This window comes from Passer montanus, unplaced genomic scaffold (assembly GCF_014805655.1).
Source record: "Passer montanus isolate IOZ18808 unplaced genomic scaffold, ASM1480565v1 scaffold3, whole genome shotgun sequence".
NCBI lineage: Eukaryota > Metazoa > Chordata > Aves > Passeriformes > Passeridae > Passer > Passer montanus.
Window position 1 is genome coordinate 4397923 of NW_024367707.1, and position 22552 is coordinate 4420474.

Consider the following 22552-nt stretch of genomic DNA (forward strand, 5'->3'; position numbering starts at 1 on the left):
ACTGAAAACATCAAGTGGCTCAGGAAACATAATAAATTAAAATTAATGTAATTGAAGAAATGGGTATAGTAAATAGTATCTTGAGAAAGAATAAATTTTCTTTATCTTTGTTGTATGACACAGATCCAAATGTGCTGCAGTTCAGAGCATCTTTGAGCTATTTAGGCTCCATACTTGATTTTGTTTTATATTCAACCCTCTTAGAGGATTCTTGGAGTGTGCTTAATGTATTATGGATATTTTCTACATAATGGATAAAGCCTGTGTTTAGTGTGCTGTGGGCTAAGAACCTTCAACAATCTGGCCAAGGAAAGAATTTGCCATTTTTGTTTGATAGTTGTACAATCTGATAGAATGAGAGGCATATACAAACTCAGCTTAAGAAAAAATTATTATTAGTAGTAGCAAATACCAAGTTACTAGTAGCATAAATAGAATGAGGTAGTTCTCTAGGTCTCAAAAATAGAAATATGTCAACAAATTGAGAAGCAAACAACCAGCAAACTTGCATTACTCTTTCAGTCACCTTGTTATTCCACCCTTACTGTTCTTCTGTTAATGTCCTGTAGTTTTTCTTCCGTGTCATTGTCCTGAAGAGTCAGATAGTTTTTAGTGCAGGATCTCTTTAATATATTCTAAGGCTTCAGAAATCAGGTGCTTTAGTCCATGCTAATGATTTGGCCTCCATTTATCAGTGTGGAGAGAGAGCAGCACCTCTGCAGAGCAATTTTAGGGCATATAAGATTAGTGAATTGCTGCCTGGAGTTGTGTGTGGCTTTCCCATCCCCTTTTACAGGTTAAGGGAGTCTGAGTGCATGCCTCTGATCTCACCTCATCCTGCAAGCTGTTCACCTTTCTCTGTTTAGTAGCACTCAGCATTCATGTCAGCTGATTCTGAGATCCTTTTTGGTTTTAAAGCTTGCTAAATGACTGCACTGGCTTCATTCTGAAGAGTGGGGTGAAAAGGAAAAAAAAAAAAAAAGAAACTATACTCCAGAGTAGTAAACAATATATATATATAAAGTAAGAGTAAAAAGACCAAAGAATAAAATGTATTCCCTCAGCTCTGAGGCAGCATTTCATTTGAGGCATTAATTTTCCAGAATTATCTGAGCTGATACTTACACTGTCATTTGCAAAATGGCTTTGCTATTACAGTAATTTCAGTGGAGAGAGGCATTAGTCTGTCTTATAATCTTCATACTCTGTATGTGTGAGCATTACAGAGCACGTAGGTGAACAGGGGAGCTATTAAATATTCTTTCTGATATAAATCAAATAAAAATTAAAACCTGAGGTAAGAGTTTTTCTTTGCTTGAGAACTCCAGGTCCCTGGGGCTGAGTGCCTCCAGTTATATTTTCTTTTGCTGGAACTTGGCTTGGGAAAACTTTTTCTTTCACCTTAGCATTTTTTGGCTCCTAGAGAAAAGGAGGCATCCTACTACCCAGTAGGCAAAAAGCATGTTTTCTATCCAACCTCTAAAGCAGTGAGGCTGTCAGGGTTTGGGTTTGTCCCACAGCTGCAAAAGAAAAATTTGCTTGTAGCAAATCCTTTGGAGTGACCCTCCTTTCCCCACTCTGCTCCTGCAAAACCCTCAGTCCATTCTCTTTGGCTTCCTCACCTGTGATCACCTTTATCAACATACTAAACAACATACTGTGTTTCAGCTATGACTTCTCCAGGCAACATTTTATGACAGTCTGAAGTACAACCATTTCGTTCATTTTACTGGATTGTAATTTTTAATGTTGGGTGGCTAAATGCACATAATTCAGCACATTATAAATATTCTAATTTTGAGATTAATCAGCTTCATGGCTCATATTTTTTAGATCTCTTCTTAGTGTTTGAGCTAATTTTTCACATATGAATAAAAGCTAAGTGCATGGTCTTCATGATTTGAGCCATTGCTTGTTTGAATCTCTTGCTGAAAATGTTTTTTTTTTCCATTTTTTGCTGCTTGATACAAAACTGAGTGTAATTAGGGACTCTGCAGCATTTTAGTTCCCCAAACTGATTTCTGAATAAAGACTTGTCTGCAAGATATAAAATACCTTGGCTGTTTTTTTTCCTATTTTGCCTGGTTTGTAGTGATTACACTTAAAGTCTTGGTGCATACTCTGACTTTTTCCTTCCCATAATGTATTTCTGCAATAGCCTCTAAGAGCATCATTTTTGTTCACATTGTAGCATATTTACGTGAACGTTTCTTCAGTGCTTCCACTTCTCAATGATTTCTTAAGTGCCTTCCTTTTCTGTGTCTGCTGCCCTGGACATTTAATGCTCTTCATTCTGTAATGTTATCTGCTTACTGGTGATCAGTGTACACAGTGTGCAGGACTCATAATTTGCACTCAATTTCTGGCTTGTCTCTGGTATCTACACTTCTAACTGTCTGTCAGCTCAAACAAGCTGGTTTTCACCTAAGTGGATTTTGGCTTGATTTGGTTCTGTTGAAATTCACGGCCATTTAAATGTTGTACTATGGACTGATAATATGGGTACATTATTTTCTCAGTTTTAAAAGTAGAAACTGAAGAGGTTTCCAAAATACAAGTTTCCCATTGGAAAAATAATTTTTATTTATAAATAGTAAAATTTTGTGTGAGGCTTCACTTTCAATAAAATCTAATTAAGGATAAATGATGAAAATTTAATTTTCAGTCTTATCCATAATAAATTTCTGTGTTTTCTTATTTCAAAATACTTCTAATTTTTCAACCTATAGTTTGAGCATAACATTAAATCAAAATCAGGACAAAAATACTCAATTTGAAGTGGAATGTATTAATTTATCCAGTTATTTTCCTTACAAATAAAATTCAGCTTTTCCTTTTGTTCCTATCATAATGAAAACAAATCTGGTGTTTTCCAGGAGATCAGAAAGTCTGTGTTCAGATCAGCATGCACTGATTTTTTTTTTTGCTTAGCATCGTAGGTTAATTTTATCTGTCGTGCTATGTCAAGTAGAATCAACATTAAAATGGTCATTGGATATATATGTCTTGGATATATATGCCAGCATTTGGAAAGAGAGAGAGATTCTGTCCAAAGCTGTAGTCTTTTCTGGGTTGGTGCCTCCAGACTTTGTGGTTAACCATGTGCCTCAAGTGTATTGGAAGTAACTTTCATGGGTTTTTTCTGCTCATTATGTTCAATCTTTGGTGTATTTTATTTTCATAGTTTACATAGATGCATTAAAGACTTGATTCAACTTTCTGTTATTTTTCTGTGATGGAAAGCAGTTGATAAGTGATTGCACCAAATTTCCATTCGGATTATTAGTGATCTCCTCAGTGAAAAATAAATTAATGGAAGGAGATATGTGATCATTATTAGAGAAACTAATGTATGGCTTGACAAAAAACAATGATTTTTTTTTGAGACATAATTAAAAATTGCAGTATTTGGAAGGTCTAAAAACGGAATAAAAAGGGGATCCATTTAGTGCAGTTAGATGATTGTGATTTCCATTCATAGTAATTCAAGGTGTGGCCCATTGAAACTACTTTTTAAATTTTGTTTCATGACATTATGGGATATATTTTGACACATCAAAAAGAAACTGATGCTCCTAGTGATGTATTGCCTTATGTTTGTCTTCATGGTTTTCTGTCTTTTCAGTTTTACGTACCCACTTGAAATTGACATCTTCATTTTTATGTAAGTCTAGCTGTTACTGAAAGATTCATAACTTCCAGTGGAAAGCAGGAATCTAGTTCTGGCCAAAATAAAGCTTGTAATACTAGGAAGTCAGAAATCAGTCAATGCAATGAATGCAGATGACTATGAATGTAATAAAGGAAAAATTATAAGCCCTTCACTGGAAAGGTGTGAACCTACCTTTGAGAAAAGATTAATAAAAGTACCCTTGAAAGAATAGTTCTTTGTGGTAAGCTCTGAACCAGAAGATGCATAGTAGCTTTTGTTTTCAATAAGTTTGTTTGGGGATTTTCCATAGCTAGGCAAATTGAAAACTCTCATTCCATGATTCTAAGGCATTGAATTATCGAAGATTCTGCTAAAGTTCATTCTTACAAAACACTGTCTATAAAGATGAAATCACTTAATTTTTATAGGCTATTTCCCACTGATTTTAGCATGAATGTTCTTAGACTGATGCCTGGAAAATGAATGTGTCAGGCTGAAACAAGAATATTAATCTTCAGCTTTTGCTTTCTCTCTCTGTTATTTCCTGTGCTGGTGCCCTTTGGTGAAGAGATCTGGGAACACGTTCTTTTCCACCTGATTTTTTCTCATTAATATCTTGGGTTGTGAAAGCTAGTAATTTCCAGAGTGCATGGTTTTGAAAAACAGAATGGCACTGGGACAAGTGGAAGCCTTTGGTAATGAAGTATCCAGAGAACTCTGACCACACTACAATTGCATAGCTATGGAAATTGCTGATTGACAGAAAAATAATACATGCTAAAGGATAGTCTGGTCTTCAAAGAGAATTATGTTTACTCAGATAAACACAATTTTCAGAATCAAGATCAAGTAAAAACTTTTAATTTTGAACATTTATTATGCAGATATTTTTATGGTTATTATTTCACTATATATATTCTTAAACAGTTGGTATCTTTACATTTCTGTCATCCTTTTTTGTTTCCATGCTTAAACATTTAATTCAGATGCTGTATCATAAATTTAAAAAAAAATTGCCATTGTTCTAACACGAATCATATTTCATGGGATAGAATAACTATGACTTAACTGGAAAATGAGGAATAAGACAGTCTTTTGAAAACAAAACTGCCTCTTTGCAACCTGCACTATTAAAACCAATTCCCAGGATGTAATGTTATGACTTTTTGCTTAGATTCCTTTCAAAATGGAGAAATCCATCAGATTCTGTGCAGATATCTACCCACTACAGTACTTGTTGACTCAGTGGTGCCATTTGCCTATTTTACCAATCAGGAGCATAAGATGGCATTTTTCTTCTGAGGAAGTATAGATATTCTCCCCTGTTTAACATTATCCTTATCCTAATATCATTAGACATCTCTGTGAGGTTCTCAAAATCCTTTTGTCATGTCCTCACTGGTCACGTTGAAATTTTAGCAATCCATAATTTCTCTGAGTCCACTGGCTCAATACCAACATAAAATCTCAAGTCAGTTCCTGCTTCCTGACTCAGTGTTTGTCTGAATTCCTTGCCAAATTTTTCCAAGATCAGAGCATGGAAAAGATACACACCTGAAAAAGACTGTTCTTTAACATGTTTTTTCCCTAAATTTTGAAATTCAGAATGACAAAAAGAGTTTCAGATATTCCTTTAAATAGCATTAGCATCTCACAAGGAAACAACTAGCATCCTGTGAAAGGATGAAGGAAATTTATTACATTTACATGGTCATTCACAATATTACCTCAGGAATTTTGAACAATAAAATTGCAAAGAATGTTTAGTTAGAGATGCAGTCCCATAAGGAATATTTCAAAGGGACATACAAAGCAATACTATGTAAAAATTTAAATTACAAGGTTTCTTTTGTTTGTTTCCTTTTTAATTCTTAAAGAAGTGAGAAAGTCTTTGAAATCTTATGCTTCATTTTAATTTAATTCACTAGAGCATTGGCAGAGATCAACAACTGCAAGGCCAGCCTAAGCCTTTGATTAGAGGAAGGTGTGAGTTTTTTCTGCTATAACACCACTGTGTATTGTGCAGGAAACTATAGGGCTTAAAGAAAAAAATGAAGAATTTTGGAAGAAAAATCCCTGTTTTTAAACTTGAGCTAAAAATTGTGATGCCTGGTTAACTCTCTACTCATACAATCTGCCCTGATGCATCTCTGGTGATGCAGGGCATTTGGTGGCGATGACTTGTCTGTTTATCCCAGACTCATGGTGGACCTCATGCTGATAAAACAGAGCACCTGTGGTGATTACAAAACTAGCAAGAGTGGAAAATACATGGGAATGTGGTTTGAGACAAACCACAGACTCTGTAAGGCTGACAAATAGGACACTGCAGATAAGATAAAAATTGTACTGTGTAAATGTGTGCCCATTCAAATGCTTTCAGTCTTTACCAAAGCATTGAATCCAGTTTAATCTAAATTATATTTTGCTAATTATACACACACACAGAGACACACACATGCGAATATATATATATACACACACACACACACACACACATATATGTATATGTATATATACACCTAAGACTTTCTCAGCTTTCCTGAAAGCTGAGCCTAGTTCTAATGAGATTTAGCTTGTCTTATTTACAGGAGCTGCACTTCTGGTTGAACTGGGTGCAAACATTTTTTCTGGAATAAAATAGTTTTCCTTGTAATTCTGCAACAATTTTCCATTAGATAGAGATCCCTTTCTTGACTGTTTCCCCCTCTCATGTGTTGTTATTTATGAGTACTGCAGTGCATGAATATTTTACATTTTCCTGTTTCTGATTGTATTGTTCTTTCCTTATTGTTAACCAGAATTTACTATTAGGAACTGACAGGAAAAATTTTTGATGCCATTGTTAATACAATATTGAGAAGCTGAAGATTTGCTGATCTCTGTCAAAACCTCTTATAAATTCTTTTCTTTTTCAAATTCACTTCCTCTTCTTCTGGCCAATTTGCAGTCCAGTGAGCCAACTTTTCAGTTATTTAATATTTCTGCACTTTAACCTTTGATGAAGTACTTGGCTTAATGCTTTTTGAAGATGTAATTCATTCTATTTTTGCTGAATCCTAGAGGATTGAAAATTCTGCAGAGCAAGTCAGGCTGTTTTTAACTTTTTGATAGTTTATATTTTTATTTACACAGAGTTGCTTTTCTCAACAACAAATAAATTAAAGGCTTATGTATATATCACTAACAAAATTTAATTAAGTGTTGTGATTAATTCCTGGGCCAATAAAACTTCCTGAAGACAAAAAAAAAAAAAAAAAAAAAAAGAAAAGCTCAAACTGTGTATATCTTCTGCACAAAAAGAAGGGCAAGAACGCAGCCAGGGTGCAGAGGAGGGTGCAGGATTTGCTGGAGAGGCAGTGTGATGGCAGCCAAGGCTGTGTATTCCTGGTGCCAGCCCTGGGCTCTGGGCCTCCGGCCGCTGCCACCATCCCAATGTTCAGTGGTGCAGTGGCCATGGGCACAGCCCCCCAGGAGCTGCCTGCCTGTTGCAGTGCAAGTTCAAGGCTGTTGGCTTCCTTGTGGATGGGTGGCAACTTCCAGCAGCTGTGATTCCTAGTGGCAGGTTTCCTAAGTGTCTGGGAGACAGAGCAAGGACTCATAGCACAGCTGGTGGATTTGAAGGTAGATTTTCTATGGTAGGCTGTCCTTGTGGCTATGGAAGACTGCAGAATCATTTTGGAGGGCAGATCTGGTTCTGTTGCTTTTTCCTGCCCCATCTGGTGCTGAAACAGCTCAAGGCAATAGCACAGAGCTAAGAAGAATGGGAAGCTGATGAGTTTCAGGGGAAGGTGTGCTTGTCCCTGAACTCTGTTACAGAGCTCTGGGACATAGAGAGCTCCATGATAGTCACAGCTTTTAAGTTATCTTTCACACACTTAAAATCACTCTAATCTAAAACTGATATTATTTATAAATGAATATCTTTGATCCTGAAGGTACCTGAGGCCCATCCTGCCTGTTTCCCCAAATGCCAGGTGTCAGTTCCACAGACTAATGGCCAGGCAGGAGGGAGAGCTGCTGAAGAAGGGTGATGTGACAAGGCTGGGCTATGCTCCCAAAAGTCTGGAGTTGGTAGAAGTGTTCATCATGAGTGCAGGTGCTTCTGTCCAACCCTGACCATGCAAGAGTTGCACTAGACTAACAAATCACTTTCCATACTTTATGGTAATCCCATCTTTCATGCTGCAGCTGCACAACTTGACCTGATGGGGCTTGTGGGAACTGAACTGCAACCTACATCAGCCCTTCCTGAGAACATTGCCTTGGTCTGAGCTTGTATGTTTTAAACTGGGTCCTTGCTCTTGAAACCCAGGTGACTTCAGGATATATGTTCAAGGATTTTGGGAATGATTTGTTTTTCTTTCTGGAATCAAATTATTTTCCACTTTCCCTGAAAGCATCCTAATTCAACTCTTCTGGTGAAGGATCATGGACATAGTGGCTTTTAAAGCTCTTGTTGGAAGCTTGTTCACCGTCTCACATCCCAAGACAGAATTAGAGGGATCCCAGCAGAGAGAGGGCTCCTGGAAGGAATGGGCAGAAGGAGACAGAGAACAGAAAAATTATACTGAGTAACATAATAACTGTATTTTAAGGGGATGGTTTATAGGACTTGAAATTTTGCTGAATCTCATATAACAAAAGGATTGTAAAAAGAAATTATAAATCACTATGTTTTCTTTATTTGCTGTTGGTCCCCCTGGCTTTTGTTGAAAGTAAATATTCATAGTTAATTTGGGTACTGGCCAAAACAATATCTTACTGCAAAGCATCATTCTTATTATAAATTTTAGAGTATTTATGAAAATGAATCAATTAGTGAGCTGGAAGAATTGAATTTCAAATGTGAAAAGAGCCTGTGTTAGTATAGCCATACACAGAAATTATGTGCACTCTGCCATAAATTATGCAGGCGTTTAGTGCTGAAATGCTGAAATACACTTCATTGCATCAGGAAGATTTCGATGGCCTTTCACAATGGAATGCTTTGAAAGATGGCTAATAACTCAGACCTATTCTGTGGAAAACATGGCTAGAAAGAAATGTATAAATGTCCTAAAATGAAGCTTTTGTCACTATTTTGCTATCATTAAAAAAGCTCAAAGTTTACTATAAGAAGACCTAGGAAGGTAAATTTTCACCCCCAAAAAGGTCTCTCTTGATAGGAAAACAGATCAACCTAATACTTTTCAAATTCCATGAAGTAATGATGGATTTTAGACATCATTATTCTAGAGAGGTCTATTTAATTCTGTTTTCAGTGAAAATGTTCTGTAGTCAGTAATCCCTTGCAGTACTGACTCACCAGCAGTGATCTTAATTCCCCCATGCATTTGTCCATTTTCCATCTTCACTCATCTTCAAAATGAAGAGACAGCTCAATAAAATAAAATAAAAAAAAACAGTTTCCTGAACAAATTTTCATCTCTTCAAAAAAGAAAAAAAAGACTCTTTTTTTTTCCTTGGGTTGATACAGAAGAACATCCCATATCACATAGTTGAAAATTAATGTGCTGATATATGCAGAAGAGGGAGTGCGTTTTTGACAGGTTGTGTTTCAGTCAAGAGAAGTAGGCAGCAGTATATAGAGTGGAAAGCAGCAGCGTAGGAAACCATGGTGATCTCGTAGGGTGATGTCCCTTGCCATCCCAGCTATCTCAGCATTTAATCTGTCATGGTTCATAAAGCAACATTTTAAAACCAGCAAGGTATCTTCCCACCATTGTTCCCACTGACAGCTCTCCTGGAACCTCCCAGCTCAACTGTTGGAAACCTTTTTCTAACTTCAGGCCTGAATACATTAAAGAACATAACATAATGCAAGGAAATAAAAAATGACTGTTCCTGATCCGCCTAGAGCTCTTTCCAAACAAGTGGTGCATTTCTGCCGCAGAGTCAGGCTCTTCTGCAGGAGCACTCGAGCAAAGAAGCAAAACATTTCCTTGGTGCATTCTCCCCACTCTTTTTGCCCCCAGAGAAAGATACTGGTTTGGGCAGAGACACCCTTCAGACTGAATACAGCCTGTGGTCCATTATTTAGCTGATACAGTCCTGTGTAATTGCTGTGGAAGAAACTTCTTCTCAGACTCTACCATGTAGCCCTTCCTGGCCCAGAGGCCAAGTGGTGTTTTTCTTGCTGACACTGAGTTCTATCTCATTTCTAGGGGAGTACCACTGAGACTTCTAGCCATTCACATAAGGGAATCTTAGACATGAATTTTGCAAAGTTCTGAATTTATCTTGCTGTATTGTTGCCTCTTGTCTTTCTAAACAGGATTCCACATTTTATGCCACACTGTGAGGCTAATTATTCTCAATTTATTTGCAGAGCCCTGCATTTGCCATCTATTATTCCTGAAATATAAAATGATCTAAATTCTTTTATATCTGGCTGCACTACCTAATTATTCCTCATTTGTTTTTATTCTCTTCCAATTTAGTATCATCTGCAAAGTTGGAAATCATGTTTTCATATCATAATTAGACCTCTAAGAACCTTAGAAAGCTGCTTGGTGAATAAGCATGAAAAGGGCTTTTTTCTCCCCTTCTCCTATTTTAATTTTAATGGAGATTTAAAGTGAGACAATAAATTAGAAATGCATGAAATTATGAGCTAAAACATTTCAGTTGTTTGCCTGTAGGCCATAATGTTGCAACAAACAGAAGTGATATGAAGAAGTAGTTATGATAAGAAAGTTGGTTAGGAATAACTGATAGGGATGTAGAAGATGAGCTGACATAGCCCAGCTGCATTAGAAGATGTACTTGTTTGGACAGTGTATTGATGGTGTCAGGAGCCTAAAAGTTCCTGTTTTGCCCCAGCTACATGAAGCCAATGTGTAGAGCAGTCAATTAGGTGCTGTGACTTTGATGCAGAATTTTCTACCTTAAGAAAGTAGTTTTCTACCTCCAACATAAAGATTATCTGACTTTTAACATATGGCTTATAGTATTTTCTGCACCTTAGAGATAACAGAAAAGATATTAGCACTGGTATGACAGAAGAGGGCTTCTTTACTTGTGTTGCTTAGCACAATGTAGCAGCAATCAACCACTCGGATGTTTTCTAAAGCAAGAAAGGCAGAGCAACTCAGTAGCCCTTTTTCAGTCATCTGTATATCTGGAACTCTCTATCAGACAGAGAAGGAGCACCATGTAGTATTGGTCTTTTCTTTGTCCCCCTTTTGCTCAAGTTGTAGCAGTTGAACGCATTGTTTCAGGAGTTACAGACCTGTTGGCAATTCAAACCAAATCCCTTTCAATCCAAACCATTCCATGATTCTGGGGTTTTTTTCCCAAAGGTATAGAAACAGAACGAGAGAATCACTGCCTTACAAACAAGCAAACAAAAGAACAAAGCAGGTAGAAGATCTCTCTCCACTGCCCCTACTTCAGTCTGTGTTCTTCTGAACAAGACTAATGTTGGGATCATTATGCCAACTCATATGCCCGCTCAGAAGAGGAGCAAATCTGATGGACCAAGAAGTACAGGATTAGCTCTGAAGACACTGACCCTGTTCAGACCCTGAATTTCTCTTCATTTCCAGGTGGAAGAGATGATCTGCACTATAAACACATAACCATCCTCAGCTAATCTCCAGCAGGAAATCACAGAGTGTTTCTGTGCAAGTTCAGTCAGGTGCAGACTGCATTTGTGATGGTAAGTTTGTGTTGGCTGTGATATCCTCCTCTTTCCAGTTCAGACAGTGCTTAGAACAGAGAAGCTGCGTTAAATTTCTCCCTCATGTTCCATGCCTTGGCTTCATCGTGAGAAATCATAAAATTAAGGGACAGGCTACAGGATATCGGTCATGGCTTGATGTTGGATGATTTGTTGCTCTTGAAAAGCCTATCATGAAGAGCGAAGCTTATTGTGCAAGGACACTTCCATTGGCAGTGGGTGCAACAAAGGATTTTGTGAATGAGACTGGGAAGGCCATGACACTTGTGGAATCCATCTGGTGATCCAAACATCTGTGGGCCTGATTCTGACTTCCCCAATGGTGTCAGTCAAGACTAGCCCCTTCAGAACAATTGCACTAGTGACAATATTGACACGTATATGACACAAGAGATCAGGGTCATGTCAGATATGCCAGAAGGACATATTATTTATTGCTGTCTGTGGATTCTTTTGGCCCCCACTTTTTAGGCACATTTAATTACAGATGCAAGTTAAGTCATTTATATGTCTTCCTGACTGATAGATACATTGATTTATGTCCTAGCTGCACAATTATGTCCACAGGTGTCCAGCTCTTGTTCTGAGCCAGCATAGGTATGGCACTTCAGCAACTTTATCTCTTCCCTCTAGGATGCCAAAAAAGGTTATGTCCACAGGTGTCCAGCTGTTGTTTTGAGCCAGCAGAAGGAATGCATAGGTATGGCACTTCAGCAACTTTATCTCTTCCCTCTAGGATGCCAAAAAAGAAGAAACACATTTTAAAAAAATCCAATTGATCCTAATAAGATAATATATTTAAATGAAATTATTAAATATCTTATCTGCAGGACAAGGTTAAGGGCATTTGTGTAATGTAATTTCATATATTTCTTTAAATCTATCAGAAGTTACTCTTAATTGCAGCTTCAGCTATAAATTTACAAGGTTTTGAGTGGCTTAGCTTTGGATGATGACACTCCTGCAAAATCAGTGATGTTCCTGGGTGAGTGAGTAATTTATCTTGAAAACTAAAAATGTTCATGAAAAGGTTGCAATGAACACTTTAAAGTCTGACTCTGTTTCTGTAGAGATCACACTGAATATGGATTAAATTGTTCTTTGATTGAATGATTAGTCTCCTTAATCTAACATAGACTTTCTCTTCCTTCATGAGATGACTCAAAGACTTCAAAGGGAGTTAATTAAAAACTACAGATTTCTGCAAAAATTCTATTAAACATCAACACATGCCTAATTTATTTATTTATTTATTTTAATTCTGGAACACTTTCAAGCATATCCATTATTTCTTTAAATATTCAGAATCATTCTCAATGAAACTCAATACGTTACAGCAATGTGGATATTATTCATATGTCATTAAAATATTAAGGCAAGTCTAAGAATTTAAGAATTGTTGTCCTAGTTAAGGGCAAATTTGGGAGGAAACTTTTGAAGTGGTCTGTTCTATAAAGCAAATTCAAGCAGCCCTTCCCCCTACCAGTTCAGGAGACATAAATCTCCTCAGAGAAAAGTGGGAAAAAAATGTTTATTTAACAAGCAAAGTACTCACAAACATGAAAAATGAATACTATTGTACCATGGAACCTCTCATTGTTCTGAAGAGATGGCCAATTCAGAAAGTCCTTCTGTGGATTGGAGAGATTCCTTGTCGTGGCGCTGTCCTCGGCTTTCTCTCGGTCTCTCCGGGGCTCGGGTCCGGTGTCCTGGCCACAGTGCAGCTTGGGGGACCCCGGACAATGGTGTTCCTGGGCTGAACAATAGCTGAACAGTTCCAAACATCTTCTGGCCTCAGCTAACTTAAAAAATCTAACTAAAAGCAAAGGAGAGCTCTCTCCTGCTGTCTGTGCTGCAGACAACACACCGAGAGAGAGCTGAAGCTCTTATCTCTGTGTTTGTGAATACAGCCATGAAAAATTCCACCACTTTTCCTTCTCCCCACTTCACTCTCGGAACCAGTCTTAGAGGGGCAGAACTTAATATCCAGCACAAACAGAGCAGAGGATTGGGAATACAAGCATCATAAAGTCACCCACCCTAGAACAATTGTGCAAAAGGGAAAAAAAAAAAAAAAAAAAAGGGACAAGCTAGCACAGAGGTGTTTTCTATAGCAAGAATTTGTCCTAAGTTTCCAGTGCTTTCTTTGCCTGTATTCCCCCAGCCCCCTCTATCCAGCACTATCCAAAATATAAAGAGCTGCAGAAAGAATCTACTCTAACTTTCTACAAATTTTATCTGCAAATTATATTCAACATAATTAAGAAGGAATTACACCAAATTTCTACATTACACCTGGATTTAGTGGAGAGAGCTGTGAAGCAGTTTTGAAGAAACTGGTGTGTTCTTAGGCTCTTTGTGATGGAAATTCCTTCAGATTTCATGGTTTTGTCATGCTTGAGATCCTGTGTACTGCACTGATCAGCCATAAAACTGTCCTTTATTTGAAATTAAATGTGGAGAAGTTTAAATTGTTCTGTGTGTATACAGACATAAGTAGCTCATCTTTGGCAGTGCTCAGATTATTTATACTGCAGCTGCAGTAAATTTGAGTTGCACCAAATGTAGCTCTCTAAATGTCAGCTTGATTTTCTCAAGACCTACTTCTACTTTTGACGTGTTATAAATATTACTTGTTACAGCTGCTAAAACTCTTCAAAAGAGGAATATTGGTCTGGGTGCAGAAATATGCATCATAACAGGACATTCATTTATATTCTTCCAAAAACATTAACAAAATTACCTTTGTTATGTACATTTAAAGATTTTGGGATTGTGGGAATTCACCTTCTCCATCAGTAGTTACACATAAATTTCCTATAACTTCTGATGACTGCAGTTAGTGTTAATGTAAATGTTTGGTTCATATGTATATCCAACATGGCAATCTTTCCTAAAACTAAATTCATGCAATCCAGTCCAGGAAATGTTAATTTAAAAGCTGAAAAATTTAAAAAAAACCCAAAGAAAATATGAATTTCAATTTTTACTGATTATATTAATTTTTTATTGTCTCCCAAACATGTCTACTTTTTTGTTTTAGTAACAAAAAGCAAGAAGATAATTTGCTGTTTATAATTTAAGAACTTCATTTGCTTCCAGGCAATGGGATGGTCCATAATTCAAAGCTTAAAAGTGAAAAGGAGATTCCAGCTTTTTTTTTAGATACTCAGAAAACACTGAGCACAGTCTCAGTTCGAATTATTTATTCATTGAGACAAATAAAAGGTTCAACACTGTGTATGAGGTGGATTAAAATAATATTGATTGCAATTTTCTTGACAAATAACAAAGTAGAAATAAGAATTTGTATTTATGTGGAACAGATCAGTCACATTTGGAAGAAAAATGACCTATCTCAGAAAACATTTTCTAAGTATGCAGGTAACTCTTAAACTTCAAAGGGCCCTCTTTCTCCCATCATGCAATTACAGCCAAATATTTTTGCTTGGGTCAGGTAAAAAAAAATCTATATTTTTTTGCTGTAGAGTTTTTGAGACCCCTGTTGTTTTGTTTATTACTGTGGATGTTAATTCCACAATGGGGCAGCAGCAGTGTGACAGACCTTGCCCTTCTGCAGCTGGGACTGTCACATAACACTGATTTTAGATACTGTTTGTTTTCTTCTCTGACCAGTCACCTTTAATTACCCAAAGGTAATTAAAGCTTCATTTCTTTGTAATCAAGAAGCTGGTGTTCTAGAGTGAAAAAGGTATTTTTTGTTGGGTTTTCACTGGTTGCCTTAGATACCTAAACAAGGGACTGTTAGAATGGGATGGTATAATGAAATAAATGTCAGTTTGGGCAAAGCTCCACAGAAATTTTATTTATTTATAAGTTTTTCGGCTTCATATATTCATTTCTGAAATACTTCCAAACCATTTTATTGACTATGTTAAGAGTCTATTTTTTATTGATCTTGCAGATCACTCATTGAAATTTTCACCAGAGTTACATCAGCACATATCATCTTAGTGCCATGGTTTTATTATTAAAACTTTAGTTATGCTTCAGTACTAGTCAAACCCAAATCCAGCCATGTTTGTGACTCTTCTTGGCCACCCCCAGACTCCAGAGGAGTCAGTGGTTGGTGCCTCCTGGAGGGGTGATGCAGAGTGGTGCTCAGCCCCTGAAATCTCACAGGCATGTTCCAGGAGGCAAAGTCTGTTCCACATAGTGTGGGGTGAATTGGTAGCTATTGATATAGTCAGCAAAGTGTTCTGTACAAATCAAAGCAGAAATTGCACTGTGCTTTAGGTTCAAGCATAGAAAAGAAAAAATTGATTTTGATCTTTAGTAAATATTCCAATTTAATTTATGAGAATATGAAAAGCTTGTCATGTATTAGTCTGTACCAGCCCTTTTACCTGTGCTAAGACATAGAAGACCTGCAAAGAGATGAGAATAATTTCTATATGAGATGGAAACGCAAGAGAAAAAGAAATCAGTTCAGCTAGAACATTCCAAAACAAATTCATGCTCTACTGAAGGATCAAGTACAAGGACTTTGAACATTTGGGTTAGCTGGGAGACATAATCTGAATTAGATCCACTTGAAAGGGTGAAAAAGCATCCCTGCTCTATCCAGTAATGCCACAAGTCTTCAGCTTTTGTGGTTGCTTTATTAATGCAGCATCCTGCTTTCAATAAGCAATGTTTACATTTCAATTGTAGCTTCCAGCTTGAGCTCACAGTTCATATTTTTTTATAGCTGTTAAGTTCCATTGCATTGAAGCCCAGTTTAATTCTTCCTCTTGAGTCTGCTATGTAATCTTGATTTCTTAAGCATATTTTCTAGCTGTGGTATTCTCTTATTAGACGCAGGATATTATGACATTTCCAAAATGCTTTCTATTTATAACTTAACATTATAGAATGTCAAGAATAATCAAAAGCCTAGAGAGATGACAGAGAAAAATCCCATTCATATTATCTTTCCAGGTCACATTTCTGAGTTCTGCTTAAAATGCCGTCTTCAGGAGCTAAAATTGCCTTTTTAGCAAATGAAACGTTGAAAAAAAAGTTAACAGAAAATAGTCATGATCACTCAGTAACTTTATTGGCACAGTTTGTCAAAGTTCAGAGGTAGGTGGTTTTGTCACAGTTCAGGATGAGTGTTCAGCCCACACGGTGACTCAGTGTGTGAGGAAATCACCCCAGCTGGCATTTGCTCTGTTAGGGCCTTGGGATGAAGCTTCTCTGAGGTTTGGAGGGGTGCTGGAAGGGGGAAAGTCAACATTTTGCTCTGTCTTGGTGGCTATGGAGCTGATTGTGCATCTGACCAGGGAGAGAAGAAGACCTGTAAATCATACTGCAGCTTGAAACCTTGCTCTTCCTCCACTCCTGAATAGACCCTGAACACTGCAGGACCTACAGCTTCCAACCATGCCAGTGCATCTGGCACCTCTGCCCTGCTCCTTTCCCTTGCCCCCTGCTCCATCAGTGGGATCACACAGGGAGCAATATTCTGGCTGTGGTCACAGGAGCAGTGGATGAGAAGAGAAATTCAGGGCTGTAGCAAGATCATAAAACCACAAAAGAGGTGGAGGCATGGCTTCTGATGTGTCATGCATGGAATGGTAAGGCACAAAAGCAGTCATGTGAGGCACACATCAGTGGTTTCAGCACCTGCCAGGTTTGGTGTCCATTGGTACAGAAGGATTTAAATACAGCACATCAGTAAGTATGTTGCCTGACAGTGCTGACATTCATATACCTGCCTGCATATCCTGCTCTGTTCCAGCTGTGAAACATTTCATGTGTCTGAATGATCAGAGGCATACAGCATTACACGTGTAAAAGAAGTAATTAAATTATTGATAAGTTATAGAGATTTAAGTTTTGGGAAAACAAGGACTTTGGTACCATGCAATATTTGGAGACTTGTGGCCAAATCTGTGGTCTGGTTGGCATTGTATGTTTCCCATACAATGGCAAAAAAAGAATGTATGATCTATAGTGGTGTGCACAGCCCTAAGCACTGAGCCATCTGAGGCAGCAAAGCCCTGAGGACTCACTCAAGTTTTAAATCCCCACCTTCTTGGAGGCTTATGTGCTTAACTGTGCATTTCTCTGCATGCATTTCTCTCCACACATGACTTACAGCCATGAAAGTAGGAACTTAATCCTCCTCTTCACAGAAAAACACATAGAAGAATTGATCTTTTCTTTTAAAAGGGAACCAGAGCAGAAGTAGTTGGTGATTCCTCTTACCTCCTCCTCAGCCTTTTCAAGAGGACATCTTGTTTCAGCCCCTTTTTCTGCTTTTGCAAGCACAACCTGACCTGGAAAGTTCCCCAGCATATAGACTGTTGGGGAGGATGGGTACTTCCAAACTGCCCCAGAAGATATGGCAGATTGTATAAAAGATTGAATGATTCAATGAACTACAGAGGGGGAGTAGGAGTAAGTGTAACCCTGATCTTCCATGGGTTTGGAACACTCTAGTCTATGTTTCAAGGACAATTTATTTATAACATATTACTTAGGTAGAGACTGATCTATAGGACTCTTGGGAAACAGTTTCCCAAGCCAGCTTCCCTACAGAGCCAAACTTGCTTCTTTATCTCTGCCCCAATGAATGTAAAAATGCTCCAAAATTACCTAAATGAAATAGCTAAGAAAATTATAATGCAAACCAATATATTATTCATCTCCTCAGGAAAATTTTGGAAACTGATCAAAATAATTTAATTAGTTACTCCATTGTGAAAAAGATTTTAAGAGCCAATTAGACTAAGCAAACGGGGAGAGCCGCAAGCTTTAAATATAGAATCAGTAAAGTGAAATACTGTTCTAAGGAAAAAGGTGGAGATGACAGTACATGAAAGGGAAGTGATCTGCAGATGAAAGGCACAATAGCAGTAAAAGACACACAGTGAGGGTGATAGCATGAACTGATGGGGGGTGCAAATGGGATCACTGCAAACTGGCATAGATTCACAGAATGGCACTGCTTGGAATGAAAAATCTTGCATTGATTGCAGCTGTCTCTAACAGGGACTTGCTCAGGTAATGCTCTAATTGTGCAGAAAGTCATGCAAAGCTTGTTATCTAGCATATATATATACACACACCTATATATATATATACACCTATATATATACATATGCATATATATATATATATACACACACACACACACAGACACATGGGTATGTATTGTAGTTTGGCTAGTCAAATACTCATCTTGTATGGTGATATGACATGTAAGATTTCAGAGTAACAGCTGTCTCTTTGTGTACTTTGATGCTTTCATTGTTGTTGGTAGTGTAGTTACTTTCTGCAGACCCTGTACATTGCATGGATACATTTTTACAACCAGCTTCTCTCTTTCTGCATGTCCACAAAACATTTGCCAGGGAACATTTAGTGAAATTATATAAAACTAATAGCACATGATCTATCAACAGGCTTAGGCTGGGAAGGACCAGAGAGGTGCTTCATACATGAGCAGTGTGGAAAAAATCTGAATTGGAATATTCAAGCTTTGCCATGTGTGTAATATCATACACATTGGACCAAGCTCTGTCTACAGTATAGAGTTTCAGAGCTGTCAGTTTGCACTACATGAATGAACAGGCTTATGTATGTTATGCATCCTTATGCCACTGCTCTCCACTGCTACAAGTGCTGTCAGGCCTGCAAACTTTTGCTTCCCTCTTATAACACCCAACATCACATGCACAAGTATGGTAGTGTGAAGCAAATTTAGAATTTCCCTCTTTCTGTATATGTCATTACAGATGGCTACAGATGGTTCTGTTCTGTACAAGGTCTGATGCAGAAGGTAGAAGCTCTCAAAGTGTACATTCACATATGTGAAAAGTGTGTGAATGCCAAGTGTAAGCTAGATTGCTTTGACCAGATAACCCAGACTTTACCTCACACTCAATGAAATTATTTATGGGGGAAGAAAATGCTTCATATGAAAAAGGGAGAGTTCTTATAGCTGCAAGGAAGGCTGAAGATATTGATAAATTGAATAAGTAAAATTTAGACTTTAATGTTGGTAATAATAATGCTAATTAATGGCATTAACATGGTAAAAAGAAATGGTTTTATAAGCATAGAATATGTAGAGTTAGCTGTCAAACCTAGCTTGCAAGGTCATAAAGAAACATGAATAAGAGGTATTGTTACTAAAGAATGTATTTCAGATAACTCAATGTGTTTTCTCTTCCATAGTATAGGCATTTCTGACAAAAGCTGAAGGTCACATCTGGAAGATGAAAATGTATTTTCCCAAAGAAGGTATTAAAGCGTTTATGAGTATGCTAGAGCACACTGTTAAGTATATGGAACCATTACATTTTGACAAGGTAACTGATCTAGATGAATGACATTCACAAATTCCAGAGAAATCATTAAGGCAAAGTAAGAAAAGCCTTTTGAATATTTTTTTCACATCTTGTTAACAGCTAGGGAAATATCAAAAGACAGAAAGAGGCTAGTAGTTTTTCTCTATTTTTGGGAGACAGTTGGAGGGAGAATTAAATGGAATTATCTCAACTGTTGCTATCTCAACTGGTGCTGATAAGGCCAAGGTCATGGGTTTGATTCCTGTATGGCCTGTTAACTTAAGAGCTGGACTTGATGATCTTTGTGGGTCCCTTCCAGTTCAGAACACTTTGTGTTTCTGTGGATGTGTAATATGGAAAGAACAATTGCTGTTGTTTAAAATCCAGGCAATCAGGCTCGATGAATGTACAATATTTCTGTGTGGACAGTCCTGAATAGAAAAGAAGAAAAGTAAACTAAAGGACATGTTGTGCTTGGACATATAAGTCTCTTGACACTATGTCATATGTAGACACACACAAAACTGATTTCTCTAGAAATCTAAGCGGAGATAAACATTGAGGATTGATGAAATGAATTTTAAATTAATTTAGGATAAAAAAAAAGCATGTAAGCTAAAGGGAAATATTTTGTGAGAAGAGATGAAATGAATGATGCAGAACTAGTGGTCAAAGCTGAACACCAGTCTGGTATACAAGAGGGGGGTTACTGGAAAGAGAGCAGACTCTCCAGGAAAAAAATAGAATGAATGCAGAAAAAAGAATGTGTAAAGACAGAATAATGTTTTTAATATTATGCTGGTAGGAAAGAAGTAGTAAAGTTTAAAGTACTAGAGGAATGCAATTAAACCCATCCCTAGAGCAGAACACTGAGTGTCAATCAATATGTCAATCAATAATTAGAGCGGGACATACGGGTAATAAAATACCTCCACAATGCTTACCAAGATAAATAATATAGAATCCTTAATTTCCACATATAGACATACTCATTCCAATATGTAATATGGTTACTGTTCTTGTATGTAAAATATGTAATATAGTTATTCTCCTAAGTGCTAAATCCATACAAGAAAGACTGATGGAAAAAGAGGAATGATACTCTGCTAAACTCTAAAGCATTTAATGTGCTGTGCAGAGTATCCATCTATCTCTTTTATTTTACTGAGGATCATTCATAGAATCATAGAATCATAGAATAGTTTGTGTTGGAAGGGACATTTAAAGGTCACCTAGACTGACACCCCTGTGATGAGCAGGGGCATCTTCAATTCATCCTCCTACCATCTCTGTCATGTTCCTGTTCTTTGAGCAAATAATCCTTGGGTAGAATTTCACAGTTCTTTAATATAGTTACAGTTTATTTTTGAGGTTAATCTATGTCAAGATTGTACTGCTCCCTTGATTTTTGGATGGTAGCTTTAGGTTGTGGGCAGAATCAGAAAAGCATGTTGCACAAATGGTGCATTGAGCATAAGCAATGCAGTTCAGTCCAAGTGAAATAACAATAAAGCCTTTAGACCATATCATATTTTCATCTTCATGCCATATATGTCACAGATAAATGATCTTAACAATACAAAATAGAATTTTGCCATGTATTTTAGTATGCTTTTTTTGCCTTGTAAAGCCTCATACTTCTGTGCAGTAAGATCAGCTGTGCTGAGTGAGTTATCCTTGTGAATAGGAAAAAGAGCTTTATAAAGCTCTCTAAAATTAGGTATAAGATCAGCTTGTCTCTTATAAAAATGTCAGAGTTTCAAGTGCCCGTTTCTCACAGTTCTACAAGGTCAGAAGAGGGTGTAAAGTCATACATGGGAGCTGGAATCAGCTCTTGCAAATATTGTCACATGAAGCCATACTTGCTCTCCCTGAAGGACTATGCATTATTGACCTTCACAGCTGTGGTGGTTTTGGGAATCTGCAGATGGAGAAGTGAAAGCTTCTTACAGCCTTTGTACAGAAGAAAGTTCAAGGAAAGAAATACATACTTTGGCAGTTGCCATTTTGGTAAGTTTTTAAAGTTGTTTAAGGCTGAGTCCCTGGCTCGGACTGTTCAGTGCATCCCAGATAATGAGGAGTGGGCAGAAGAAAATACTGTCTAGTCTGAGCTGTGAGTGTGGTTGGCAGTACCCACACACTGAGCAGATGTATCCACAGGTTTAAATTCTCTTCAACAAACTTATTCCATAGGTCATAGAATTTTCAAATATAATTTATTAAAATTGCTGTCCAGAAAAAAAATCTAAAACATCCCTTTTATATGAAAAGTATATCTCACAACTAAAACTGCTCGGACATGAGGTTGCCCACTGCTTTGTCTTTATATTTTAATGTGTTTATTTATAGGAACATGATTTTTAAAAGCACACACAACAAACATCATTGTGCTCTCCAGGCAAATGCATAAGATGGGCTAGAATCTCCATTTGTCTGTGCTGTGCATGCTCATTTAGATTATGGTAAAGTGGATATAATACACTACTGGAACACAATGCAAATGATGTATGCCTCTTTGCAATGAGATAAACGATTATATGTGGTATTGGAACCATAATTTTATGCTTGTTAGTCATCCGGTTTTGATTAAGGGAGCATTTGTTTTAAGAATAAGTCTGCACTGGTGTTCCCATTTTCTCTTTCTACTGCAGGTTGTATCTTAAAGAGCAGGACAAAAAACAATTTAAGAATAGGACAGTTGGTGCTGATGTGGTGAATCAGCACAGTACAGAGCAGAACCGGTAGAAGAGGTACCAAATGGAACTGTTGGTTACTGGCTTCAAAGGTAATTTGGGTTTAACACAGAGCAGAACCAGTAGAAGGTACCAAATGGAACTGTTGGTTACTGGCTTCAAAGGTAATTTGGGTTTAAAGGTACTACCTAGTCCTTGAGTTAAACACTGGGAATTTCAATAT

At 37.3% G+C, this 22552-nt stretch overlaps 1 long non-coding RNA gene across 4 annotated transcripts in view; it reads left to right on the forward strand.

Annotated features, from left to right (window-relative positions):
• Positions 1-22552, forward strand: part of LOC120504751 — a 222994-nt gene that overhangs the window by 113523 nt on the left and 86919 nt on the right. For 3 of the 4 annotated variants that reach the window (XR_005628108.1, XR_005628107.1, XR_005628110.1), the window contains exon 5: positions 10957-11315. This is a non-coding gene — a long non-coding RNA (uncharacterized LOC120504751). The remainder of the gene's footprint in view (positions 1-10956; positions 11316-22552) is intronic. The other variant, XR_005628109.1, reaches the window with a different exon arrangement.